At 42.4% G+C, this 13,163-nt stretch overlaps 1 long non-coding RNA gene across 3 annotated transcripts in view; it reads right to left on the bottom strand.

Annotated features, from left to right (window-relative positions):
- Nucleotides 1-6,182, bottom strand: part of LOC144297220 (uncharacterized) — a 67,192-nt gene extending 61,010 nt beyond the window's left edge. Inside the window, exons 1-2 of one of the 3 annotated variants that reach the window (XR_013364297.1) lie at nt 5,037-6,182; nt 4,124-4,214 (exon numbers count right to left, since the gene is read on the bottom strand). This is a non-coding gene — a long non-coding RNA (uncharacterized LOC144297220). Of the gene's footprint in view, nt 1-4,123; nt 4,215-4,239; nt 4,796-4,833; nt 4,990-5,036 lie in introns of those variants that run through there. The other 2 variants (XR_013364296.1, XR_013364303.1) reach the window with 2 other exon arrangements.
- Nucleotides 6,183-13,163: the final 6,981 nt, after the last annotated feature.

Below are 13,163 nucleotides of genomic sequence, written 5' to 3'. Positions count from 1 at the left end.
CTAGACAGGAGAGAGACACGCAGAAAAGAAACCCGGAAACCCACACAGGGACTACCTGAGTCTTTGGCTGCAAACAGAGCTGCATGCATGCAGAGTGAAACATCAAGGACCAGGGAAAAACAAATGCTGGGGAGCTGTGTCTTGATAGAGATCCCAGAGGTCACACAACGGGGGAGACACTGATATTCTGAGTGGCCGTAGCAGCAAGAACATGATGACTACTCTGGACTTTCAACTGAGATCCAGGAGAGGCCACATCTCAGTTGCAGGGCCACCTCGTTTGCAGGGCCACCTGGTCTGCAGGGCAGACCCATTGTAACAAGCCAAAGGCTGACACTCATCAGCATCAAGTTGACCCTCCAGTAGCCAGCTGCCTGCCAAAACAAATCCAACGCTCTTGAAAGGAAGACAATAACATCTTTAAGTTTTGGCATGTAATAAAGAAGGATGACATGTCACAAGAAGGAAACAAAGCAGTCAAAAGAAAGTGTCCCAGAGGTGATACAGATGGAATTAGCAGACAAGGACTTTAAAATGACAAAAAGGAACATGTTCAAGAATTTAAAGGAAAGAACAGACATAAGGAATGAGTGATGGATAATCTTATCAGAGAAACTATGAAATAGAACATAATGGAAACTGTAGAACTTAATAATGTACAGTAGCTGAAATAATGCACAATGGGCTTAACAGCAGATTGGACACTGCACAAGAAAAGATCAGTAAACTTGAAGACAGAATATTAGTGACCAAACTGAAGCACACAGAGAAAAAGAACTGAAAAAAAAAAAAAAGAACAGAGCTTCAGTTACACATGAGACAATACTAACCTACTAACATATGCATAACTGAGGTCTCCGAAAGAAAGCAAAGAGAAATGAGGGAAGAAGAAATATTTCAAAAAAAGTAATGACTTCCAAATACGATGAAAAATACCAACCCACTGATCCAATAAAAAATGTTAAAGGGAGGGGCACCTGGGTGGCCTTGTTGGTTAAGCATCCGACTTTCAATTTTGGCTCAGGTCGTGATCTCAGGATTGTGAGATCAAGCCCTGGGTCAGGCTCTGTGCTGGGTGTGGAGCTTGCTTAAGATTCTCTCTCCCTCTTTCCCTTGCTCTTTACCCACACCCCACTCATGATCTGTCTCTCTCTCTCTCTCTAATTAAAAAAAGACATGTTAAAGGAAGTTTTTCAGGCCAAAGGGAAATGAAACCAGATAGAAACCTAGATCTACAAATACAGAAAGAAGAGTGCCAAAATTGGTAACTATATGAGGCAGAAATATAACACTCTTTAAAAACAATTTTTTTTAAAATTTATTCACAAGAGACAGAGAGAGAGAGAGGCAGAGAGACAGGCACAGGGAGAAGTAGGGTCCCTCTGGGGAGCCTGACACAGGATTCAATCCCAGGACCCTGGGATCATGCCCTGAGTCAAAGGTTAGACACTCAACCACTGAGCCACCCAGGCATCCCAACAACACTCTTTTTCATTTTTTGATTTCTTTAAAACACATTGGCTGTTTAAAGCAAAAATAATGACAATTTGTTCCTGGGTCTCTAACACATGCTGAAGTAAAGGTATAGTAACATTATCACAGAGGACAGGAGAGAGGTAAATGGAAACATATTGTTACAAGATCTTTATATTTCACATGAAGTCTTCTATTAATTCAAGTCAGACTGTGATACGGTAAAGATGCATATTTTCACTAACCACTAGATAAAACAAAGAGTTGCGTTTCTGTTAAATTTTTTTATTGGAGTTCAATTTGCCAACATATAGCATAACACCCAGTGCTCCTCCCGCCAAGTGCCCTCCTCAGTGCCCGTCACCCAGTCACCCCAACCCCCCGCCCACCTCCCCTTCCACTACCCTTTGTTCATTTCCCAGAGTTAGGTGTCTCTCATAAAACAAAGAGCTTTAACAAAAAGATCAATAGAGGAGGGGGCACCTGGTTGGCTCAGTCAGTTAAGCATCGACTCTAGATTTTGGCTTAGGTCATGATCTCAGGGTGTGAGATCAAGCCCCACATCAGGGTCTCTGAATGAGCCTGGAGCCTGCTTAAGAGTCTCTGTCCCTCTGCCCTTCCCCACTTGTGCTTGCTCTCTTTAATAATAAAAAAAATAGAAAAAATAAAAATAATTTTTAAAAATAATACTTTAAAAAAATAAAAGGCCAATACAGGAGATAAAATAGAATATTAGCAAATACTTCATTAATCCAGCAGGAGACAGGAGAGGGGGAGGAAGGAAAATGTATGTACATGGCCAAAATCAAGAAGAAATAGCATGATGGTAGAATTAGACCCAACCTAACTTACAGATCTGTTGCGTACATAAAATAAAATAATAAAAGGGGAACTCTGTTATAAAGCTGCCCTTATAAGAGAGAGGAGGTTTTGGCAGTGGGCTTCAGGACGGAGGGGGAGAAGTGGGAAAGTGAACGTGGGGGATATGAAACCTTGGAGAACAGGTTCACAGTGGTCATGCTGCTGCCAACACCGGTCTGTCGGGCGCACGCAGCCAGGGACCACTGTCAGCGGTAAAGCAGGGAGCCCAGCCAACAGGGACCATTTCCACGGCTTCATGGAGACAACCCCATGAACTTGGCTTGAGATCTACCCCCGTGGGAGGGGAAGCTGAGCAGTTTACAGTGTTGTTCAAGACACATGGAAGGCAGGAGACAAGCTTCTGACCTGTCTGCCACGTGAACCCTTGGAGGGAAGAAGGCTCTGCTGAAAAATACAAAGGGAGACTGTGCCCTGCGTGGATGGGCTAGAATGGCAGGACAGAACAAAGATGACAGAGCCAGAAGGCGAATCATAATCAAACCCAGGACACAGAAAGCAGGTAACTGTAAAACTGGAACTTGAAAAGGCTTTTAACAGGCCAAAGATTGACTAGAGCAGGGCCCTCACACAGGGTGTGAACAAAGCACCGGCTGCTGAACACAGTAAAGCCCCCCTGAATGACAGCAGCGGCGTCTCACCTAAATGTGTCATCGTGGACATCTATCTCTGTCAGATGACAGAGATGTGGCTGAGGGTCACACGGTTCAGCTCGGATCTCATCTACCGAACGCCTTTTGACACCAGGCCCTGTGTCAAGTGGCTGTGGGTACAAAAGTCCCTCGGACCATGTCCGTGCCTACAAGAAACACCCAGTTCTGGTGGAGGAAAGAGGTGGAGAAGCCAATCAAAAAGCAGTATGGCTGGGGCGCCTGGGTGGCTCGCTCACTTAAGCGTCTGACTTCAGCTCAGGTCATGATCCCAGGGTCCTGGGATCGAGCCCCACGTCGGGCTCCCTGATCAGGGGGAAGCCTGCTTCTCTCTCTGCCTGCTGCTTTACCTGCTTGTGCTTCTCTCTCTCTCTCTCTCTCTCTGTCAACAAATAATAAAATATTTTTTTTAAAAGAGAAAGAAAGCAGTGTGGCTTTGGCCCTTGCATCCCTCTGCCCACTTACCTTGCTGTGTGGCTGTGGACAACACTTAACCTCAGTTCTCTCATCCCTGCAATGAGGACAGCAATAGCTAGCTGGCAAGATTGTTGTGAAGACTGTCGGTCACATCCACGGTTTTAAAAGCACCTAGCACGTGCGCTGCCTGACTTACCGTAATTCAGCAACTCTCAACTTGAGAGCAGAGCACACGCCAGGATCTGGTGCCAAGTGCAGGTGTTTCTAACCAGACCCTGCCTCCCTCCTCCTCAATATTCTGATTCCCCAGGAGAATGTCCACCCACCCCCATTCTAAAGCTGTGTGAATGGTGCGTAGGCAGGATAAAGTTGGAGATCATCCTGTAAACATCAGGTTCAATTAAACCCTATGGAGAACCTACTGTGCGCCAGGTTCATAACAAACTATGATAGAGCTATGTATAAAATGCTAAGAGAGTACAAAGAGAAGGCATTCAGCCTGGGCATCAGGGAAGACCCCTAGGCCACAGCTGTTAGCCAGGCAAACAAGGATGGGAGGGGCATCTGGGGGAGCAGAAACCCTCCGACTGGCAATAGCACAATGTGTGCAGGAAACTACAAGCCACACAGTAAACTGTAGGCAAACTACATGTCTGGAGAGGTAGACAAGGGCAAGGTCACATACGACATGCTAAGAAACTCACCCAGTCCGCTGGATGGTAAATGCCATGGAGGGTGTGAAACGAGGCCCAGCTTCCCTCTGCTCTGCGAGGCCTCCTGAAAGTGGTTCCCAAGCTGAATCAAATAAGCACAAAATTACCTTGAGAGCCCGATTTCAGGAGCAATCCCTCAAGGGCAGGGTCATGGCTCACCCGGCTTTGCCACCTAGGCACCCACCAGAATTTCACACGCAGTAGGCACTCAGTTTGCTGAACAGAACCGAAATTAATAAACTTCCTTATCCAGACCTTTTGTATGTCAGACCTCATCTCCAACCAAGGGATTCATTCAATCACAGTGTTCTAACCCCCTGTGGGATATACCATCAAGTGAGGAGAAAAGATATAAAAGCAAATAATTACAATGCAGTGAAATAAAAGTTGTGATTCCAGTGTGTGCAAAGTGCTTCAGGAGATTGGAAAAGAACCTATTAACTGTCAGGGGAAGCCAAAAGAGTCTCTACCACGAAAGAAATATTTGAACTGGGTTTTGAAGGAAGCATAGGAGTTCAATAGTCAGAGCCGTGCAAGAGTATTCCAATCTGAATGTGGGCAGGGGTAGGGAGGTGTGAGAAAGAGCTGGAAGCTTCCAGGACCGATGATTAGTACTTCCACTCACTGGGGATTAGATAAGAATACAATGAGAGGAGAACCTGAAACAGGGGCTTTCAATCCCGGCTGCACATCAGAAATACCTAGGGTGGCTCAACAGTCTAGTGCCAGACTTCAGCCCAGGCCGTGATCCTGGAGTCCCGTGATCGAGTCCCACATCGAGCTCCCTGCATGGAGCCTGCTTCTCCCTTGGCCTGTGTCTCCGCCTCTCTCTTTCTCTCTGTGTCTCTCATGAATAAATAAATAAATAAATAAATATTTAAAAGAAAGAAAAGAAAAGAAATACCTAGGGAGCTTTCATATGGTCCAATGCCCAAAGCAACCTCCAAACCGATTCAAGCAAGATCTCTGGGACTGGAGGCCAGTCATCAGGAATTTTTTTAAAGCTCCCAAAGGGAATCCAATGTGCTGCCAAGTTTCAGAACCACTAGTCTAGAAAGAAAAGATAAAGATTTACAGCATCCCAAGAGGTCAGGCCCCCTTGGGGCCTCTGCAGTCTGGCACACATTCCTCCTTGCCCTCGCCCTCACCCCCGCACTGCCAAGGAGGGGAAACAAAACAGCCAAGTAACAGCCACAGACTTCTTACTGCTTCTCCTTTCCCCCTACCAGCTCGGTGCCCTGAAACAGCAGCTCTAGAAGTTTTGTCTCTGATCCAGTAGCATCTGCCTCACAGGGGAACTTGGTAAAAATGCAAATTTTTTTTGACTGCACCCCAGACCTAGTAAACCAGTCTTGACAAGCCCCCTCTGTGATTCTGATACACACTAAGGTATGAGAAGCACTGTTCTGGAACACTGATTCCTCCAAAGCAGCAGCCAAGCAGCGTCTGGGTGTGACTCTGCAGGGGGGCGGGGATGGTGCAGGGTGCTGCAGGTGTAAAACCTGGGGGAGTCATTGCTAAATCAGCAGAGATCCCAGGAGCTGGTGGCCTGGGTGCCATCATATTGGTCTGGAATCCAAGGTGCCAGAGGCAGATAGCCCAGGTTGTTTTTTGTGGTCCCAGGAAACGCTATAGGGTAGGAGGCTCCAGGTTTTTATTTTCTCCTTTAACACAAAGCTATCCTTTGAAAGTAAACTTTCAAGATATTTTAAATCAGGACCAGCAGGAAAATCCATGATGTCAATGGGCATGAATATACTATTCCCATTTTTTTCCTTTGGAGGAAAGGGGGAGGTTAAGGTACCGGAGGGTCTTAGGCTGTGGGGAGGGGTGGGAAGGAAGAAAGGGGCACTGTGGGTTCAATGCTCTGTCCATCCCCTCCTCCCAGGACCCAACCGACTGAGAATTCACAATTCTTGGGAGGAAAATAAAATAAAGGAAGCAACAGAAGGAAATGAGTTCCCTGTATAGAAATGGAAATTGCCTTTCTCCTAAGGTCAGATGGCCAGACGTACAGGAATGAGCGACTGGGGCCCCAATCCTGGAGTGAGGGCCGTCCCAGAGTAACTGGGGCTCCCTGCTGCTGGAGCCGGTCACTCCCTGAGGCCCTGCCCCTGGAGGAGTCAGCAGCTCCTTAGAACTCTGAACCTGAAGAACACGAGTGGATTCTCTGCCACGCAATTCTAGAGAGCAAGGGCTTTGAGGCTCTGAACCACCTCCTTTCCACTGTTCCAAGCTCAAGTACGGGACCTACTCATATTTTCTGTTTTTGTTTTTTGTTTTTTGTTTTTTTTTTCCTGCTTCAGTAAATCAGGAAAAATTCTCCAGATTGAGAAAACCTGCCGGATTTATCAAGCGTGTGTGCAGCGCCACCTCGTGATCACCCAAGCAGCTTTCTTCCTGCTTCTCTTGTTTCAGGGAAGGCTCCAGTTTCCAGACAGATGCATGCTCAGTGCTCATGCCTGGTCTTTCTCATGGGAGTTTCATCCACTTTGATTTGCCTTGGCCAAAAACTCCCTGCTTTTACACAGGCACGAAAGCAATATAGGCAAGCAACAGAATTTTCTCTTTCTCTTAAGTAACCAAGCATTTTAAATCTTCTAAGGTACAAATTTCTCCAAATGACAAAAGGAAACATGAGAGAAATTTCTGGCTGTGCCTGTAAATCATGACAAATTGTCAGGAATACTTTCATCCTTCCCATGATTTTGGGGGTCTGTGCATATGGGAGGACTGAACATCTTGGGTTTCAAGTTTCCAAAGCAGTGATTTTTTTTTATTGAGGTATAATTTACATTTTAATATAGGAGTTCTAAATACAGAATATAATTTATGATGTAACCTCATGTTAGTTTCAGATGTACAACATAGTGATTTGATATTTGTATATAATGGAAAATGATCACCGCAGTAAGTCTGATTGACATCTGTCACCGTACATAGGGCAGTGGGAAGGTGAGATGGTCTGGAGAGCTTCTGTCAGTAGTGGAACATGCTGTCAGCGAGACACCAGGAGAAATCAGTTCTACCCTTGGCACTACTGCTGCTAACCCCCTGTGGCAACTCAAGCAAGTTACTTAATCTTGGTGGAACTTACTACCCAAGAATTGTTGCCCTCTTCGCTATTTTCCCCATAAATTCCATGAATTTTCAAGATATTGCCTTTCAAAAGGCATTTCTAAAAATATAACCAATAACTTTTCTATCTTTAGTAGTTGGCTGTAGAAATGCCCATTGGAGCTTCTGGCCATCATAAAGCAACCAGTGTTACCACCATGAGTTTATGTCCTAGGCAAAAGCAAAAACACTTGAGAGCTTTTCCTGATACCCAGGACAGGTATGATTTCTGGGGTGCTTTTAGAATATTGAAGGTAACTCATAGATCCTAGTTACAACTTTCCCAGGGCTGGCTAATCCCAATTTGGGAACCAACAGACTGGATAATCCTCATAACCCGGGTAACTCAGATTCTTAACCATCTCAGACAAGGGAAGAATGGAAGGCTGTGGTGTGTGGATACAGGCACAATCTCAATTTAAGATACATCATTAATGGGAATCAACATTTAAGAAATGCCAGCTTGGGCACTGGGTGGCTTAGTGGTTGAGCATCTGCCTTTGGCTCAGGTCATGATCCCTGGGTCCTGGAATCGAGTGCCTCATCGGGCTCCCAGCAGGGAGCCTACTTCTCCCTCTGCCTCTCTCTGTGCCTCTCATGAATAAATGAATAAAATCTTTTTTAAAAAATGCCAGCTCTATGCCAGGAGTTCTAAATACAGAACCCCCCTTAGTCCCCACAATCACCTCTAAGGTAGCCATGCAGGCGAGGAAGCAGGCACAGAGAAGTTAAGGAAATTGCCTACACCACACAACTGGGATCAGAACCAGGTCTGTAAAATTTCATAGCGCATATTCTTTCAAAATAGGCAAACTTTAAAACAAAACATGGCAATTTCCAGGTATTAACCAACAGTGCAAATTTAAACCACTCTATTAAATGGATACCAGAGATACTACATTTCCACAAGTTCTCGTCCTCCCAAAATAGAACATTTTTGGTTTAATGCTTCCTGACAAGCCTTTTGAATATCTATGCAATGTTAATTCTTTGTACTACACATTCTTTTATTGTAGTAAAGTCAATTTCTTGACCTCTGCTCCATTTATCTGAAAGCAAACTGTGAAGTACTTCCATTCTACATCCTGGTGATTTTTAGTGACTTGGGCTAATATGTTATTTCAAGATATGAAAGCTTAGGTTCTGGGATATTTTCTTCTTTTGTTCCATTGATAATATTTTCCCACCCGTTATCTCTGTTTTCTTTTTCCAAAACTTGTAACAGTTGGATATTGGACCACTTGAACTAGTTTTTTGTTTTTGTTTTTTGTTTTTTTTTTGTTTTGTTTAATTTTGTTTTTAGAGAGGGGAAAGGAAGGGAGGAGAAGGAGAGAGAGAGAATCTCAAGCAGGCTCCATACCCAGCATGGAGCCCAGCACAGGGCTCCATATCACAACCCTCAGATCATGATCTAAACCAAAACCAAGAGTCAGACACTTAACCAACTGAGCCACTCAGGCACCCCAGATATTCTTTTTTTTTTTTTTTACTTTTCTCTCATATTAGGGAATATGGTTCAGCCAGGAGTACAAGAATATCCAATTAAACAGCTTAACACATTAGGGATTTTTTTTTCTCACATAGGAAGTCAAGAGGTGGTTAGACTGGCATTATTTCAGAGGCTTATGAATGTCAGGGCAAATATCTCTGGGCCTCTTGGCCTCTCACCTATGGCTGCAAGATAAATGCTACAGCTCCAGCCATCACATCCACATTCAATGCAGGAATGAAGGGAACGGGGAGGAAGCAGAAAAGGTGGCATTTGTATCAAGAAAACAAAGCCTCAGACTTCAACTTATGGTTCATTGTCCAGAAGTGTGTCAAAGGCAAATCTAACTACAAGAAAGTTTAGGAATGGAAGAGAGACAAGAGAAAAGTAGGTTGTAAAAGAGGAATGAACCAACCCAATGTCCTATTTCCCATTTTTTTAAACTACTTGATGCAAGAACTCCTCAATTTCATTTTCCAAACTCTGTTGAATTTTTCATTTCTATTCTAATCATTTTAATTTCTTTTTTAAAAGATTTTATTTTTAAGTACTCTCTACATCCAACCTGGGGCTTGAACTCACAACTCCTAGATCAAGAGTCACATGCTACACTGACTGAGCCAGGCAAGCACCTCTAGTCATTTTAATTTCTAAGATCTCTTTCTTGTTTTCTGATATTTCCCTGCTTTTGTTTGTTTTAATGACATCCATTCTTGTTTCATGGCTGCAATGTCTTCTCATCTCTCTAAAGATACTTACTTATAATTTTTCTTTAAATTTTTTGCCCTTTCCTTTCAACATTTCCTTTTTCTTCCAATTAATAGTTTTCACACACACACGCACACACACGCACACACACACACACACACACTTTGTTCTCTGTCGTTTATTTTAGTGGTGTTTATCAAGAATCTAATGATAGTTGGCGTAAAAATGAGACACCAAGAAGTTGTTTGGAAAGGCTGTGTGGTTGGATCAGATTTGTCACCTGGTGCCTGGGAGACTGATCAGGTGTTGAGTCACTCTGTTATTAGAAGATACACACCTCCCTCCCAATTTTAATTTTTTGTGAGTATTTTCTCTGGAACCATTGACTTTTTCCATGGACTTTTCACTCTGATCTCCAACATGATGGGGCTGGTGAACTGGTCTCTGTGATAAGCCTGGCACCATAGTGGGAGCAGGGAGGATGATGGGGATGCACCAGCTAGCATGGTCCAGAGCCACAGACTCTGGTCAGTTTCTTCAAGGAAGGAACTCTCTGTTCTACAGGGATTAGAGAGAGGCTGTCCCACAGTAGTGTGGGTCAGAGGCATAATAAATCCTTAGGGAAACTTTCAAACCATCTCTCTTTACTTGGCTCCATGACTCACCCTTGCTCCTTTCTCTCAGCTGGTATCTCCAATTCCAGAACCCTTCAAAGAGCTCTAGTGAACAAATATCATGCTGCTCATCAATCTTCCTTTCCCACAGCACTTGGGTTTTAGCCTCTCTATCTGCTAAGTCAATTACTATCCTTCAAAACACTTTCCATCTCCCAGGCGTGACCACATCTCTTCTCTACTCCTGTCTCCCCTTAGATTCACTTTGTCTTTATGGGTTTATGCCATTTTATTTTTTTCACTGTAATTTAGATGAAGAGAGAAGGATGGAGCTCCATCTCCATCCTTCTCTCTACGTGTTTAAAGTCTAACTATTCATTTTTGGGGGCATTTGGGTGGCTCAGTAGTTGAGGGTCTGCCTTTGACTCACATCTTGATTCTGGGGTCCTGGGATCAAGCCCCACATTAGGCTCCCCTACTTCTCCCTCTGCCTATGTCTCTGCCTCTCTCTATCTCTCATGAATAAATAAATAAAATCTTTAAAATAAATATTTTTTTTCAATTTCTCCAATTTCATAATACTTTTACCAAAAAAAAAAAAACCCTCATATCTATTTTATTTTGAATGCAGCACCTGCCTCCAGTAAGAATGTGCCTTAGCCGGTTTATAAATATGTGTTAAGGGCAGCCTGGTGGTGCAGCGGTTTAGCACCGCCTGCAGCCTGGGGTGTGATCCTGGAGACCCCGGATCGAGTCTCACGTTGGGCTCCCTGAATGGAGCCTGCTTCTCCCTCTGTCTGTGTCTCTGCCTCTCTCTCTCTCTCTCACTCTCTCTGTGAATATAAATAAATAAATAAATAAATAAATAAATAAATAAATAAATGTTAAATTTTAAAAGTTTAATAAACATTATCCTGAAAACCCACACTTGGTTGGTAGTCCCTATGGATTCTCCACAATAAATACAAAGAGGAAGAAGATAAAACATATCTAGATTGTGTCTGTGTTCTATAAGACACAGGGATTTGAGAAGTAAATTTCGATCTCCCAATATTATAAGATCTGGAGGGTCAGGACAAAGTGAGCTAAACTTCTACATTAAAGAAGTAGTTGAGCACCTGCCAAAAAACTGTGCCAGAGGAAACCAAATTGTGAAAATGTATAAACAACCTCAAGATAATTATACAAAAGAAAATGCATTTTTAAAAGCTAAGAGATAAAAAAAAAAAAAAAAAAAAAAAAAAAAGCTAAGAGATATTGAGGAAAAAATATATAGCCTAACCATAGGGGGAAAATTAATGCCTAGGGAATATCTCCTGAGAAGGGCTTGTGAAGCATATCTTTTGATCTAACAAATCTAACTCTAGGGATATGTTCTACAGATACAGTTGCCCAAGTGTTCAATTCTATATATTCAAGGATGTTTTTGGAGCATTTTTAACAACACTGCAAAATGGAAACATTCTACACATTCTTCAGTAAGGCCCACCAGACCCAGGGATCCAGTGGCCATAAGAATGATACATAAGCTGTGAATGTAAACAAAAGACACCAATAGGATCATTGGCACAGCAGTGAGTCAAAGCCAGGACTCACTGGCCTGTGCAGGACCCATTTAACAGTGACGTTCCAAGCTGCTTGTGCTCTGAGTCTCTCAATATTTCTGCCTGGCATTTGGAAACAAGACTGACCTCCTTAGGCTGAACAAATCCCTGGTACAGACCATGGGAGGAACCTGGGCTTCCTTCTCCACCTGGTAGGAAAGAGAAGCCTCTCCTTTCCCTGCTGAAATGGTATCAGAGGAGGGCTAATGGGAGTCAGGATTTTCACCATAGCTCAAAGTTTATAAAACTACCTCTACCATGATGTCAGTGGAGACTATATAGGACCTCCAGAGCCCATGGACAATAACAAAAGATTTAATATCCTCGTCATCAGAGTCTTAGAAGGAGAGAAAAAAGAAGGCAAAGATAAAATAATTATCACAGAAATAATAGTTGAAAACTACCCAAATTTGCCAACAGACATAAACCTACAGTTTCAAAAAGCTGAGCTAACCACAAACAAGACAAACCCAAAGAAATGCAATATCAAGATACATCAGTTCTTGATCTTGATCTTTCAGTATGTGAAAACTGAAAACAAGGAAAAAATCTTGAAATCAGCTATAGAGAAACGGGCAAAACAATCAGAATGGCAGATTTCTCATCAGAAACCATGAATGCCAAAAGGAGGTGGTGAAATATTTTTCAAATGGTAAAAAGAATAGAACTGCCAATCCAATATTCTATCCCCCCAAAAAGATCCTTCCAGAATTAAGGAGAAAATAAGATATTCTCAGATGAAGGAAAACTAAGAAAATTTGTTACCAGTAGAACTATCCTAAAAGAATGCTGGAAGGAAATTCTCTAAACAGAAAGGAAATATGAGAAGGAATCTTAGAACACCATGGAACATGGAAGAGAATACACAGTAAGTAAAAATATAGACAAATACAATAGACTTTCCTTCTCATTTTCAAAATTAAGTCTGATGGTTGAAGCAAAATTTATAACACTGACGTAGTTCTTAATGTGTGTAGAGGAAATATTTAAGACAATTGTTTTTTAAAAAGGAAAGGAAAGAGATGTGAAGAGAGGAAAGTTTTCTATACTTCACTCAAACTGGTAAAATGACACCAGTTGACTATGACAAGTTATGTATACATAGCATAATACCCAGAGCAATCACTAAAAAAGCTATACAAAGAGATACATTCAAAAACACTACAGATAAATCAAAATGGAAAAATGTTCAACTAACCCAAAAGATGGTAGAAAAAAGTAAACAAAAAAAAACAAAAAAAAAAGAAAAGAAAAAAGTAAACAGAGAAAGAAAAAACAGAGAACAAATGGAAAACAAAAACAAAATACCTTAAGCCTTATACCTTAATACCTTAAAATACATATCAATAATTACATTAGTACAACTGGTTTAAATACAATAAACAATTGCTATAACAACTAAAGCAAATATCAGCAAGAGTGTAGAACTCTCCCACATCATTAGCAAATGGCTCCTAATTTATATTTATAGAACACTTGACCCAATAACAGAATATACA

This window comes from Canis aureus, chromosome 25, assembly GCF_053574225.1.
Source record: "Canis aureus isolate CA01 chromosome 25, VMU_Caureus_v.1.0, whole genome shotgun sequence".
NCBI lineage: Eukaryota > Metazoa > Chordata > Mammalia > Carnivora > Canidae > Canis > Canis aureus.
This window is presented reverse-complemented; position numbering and strand designations above follow the sequence as displayed.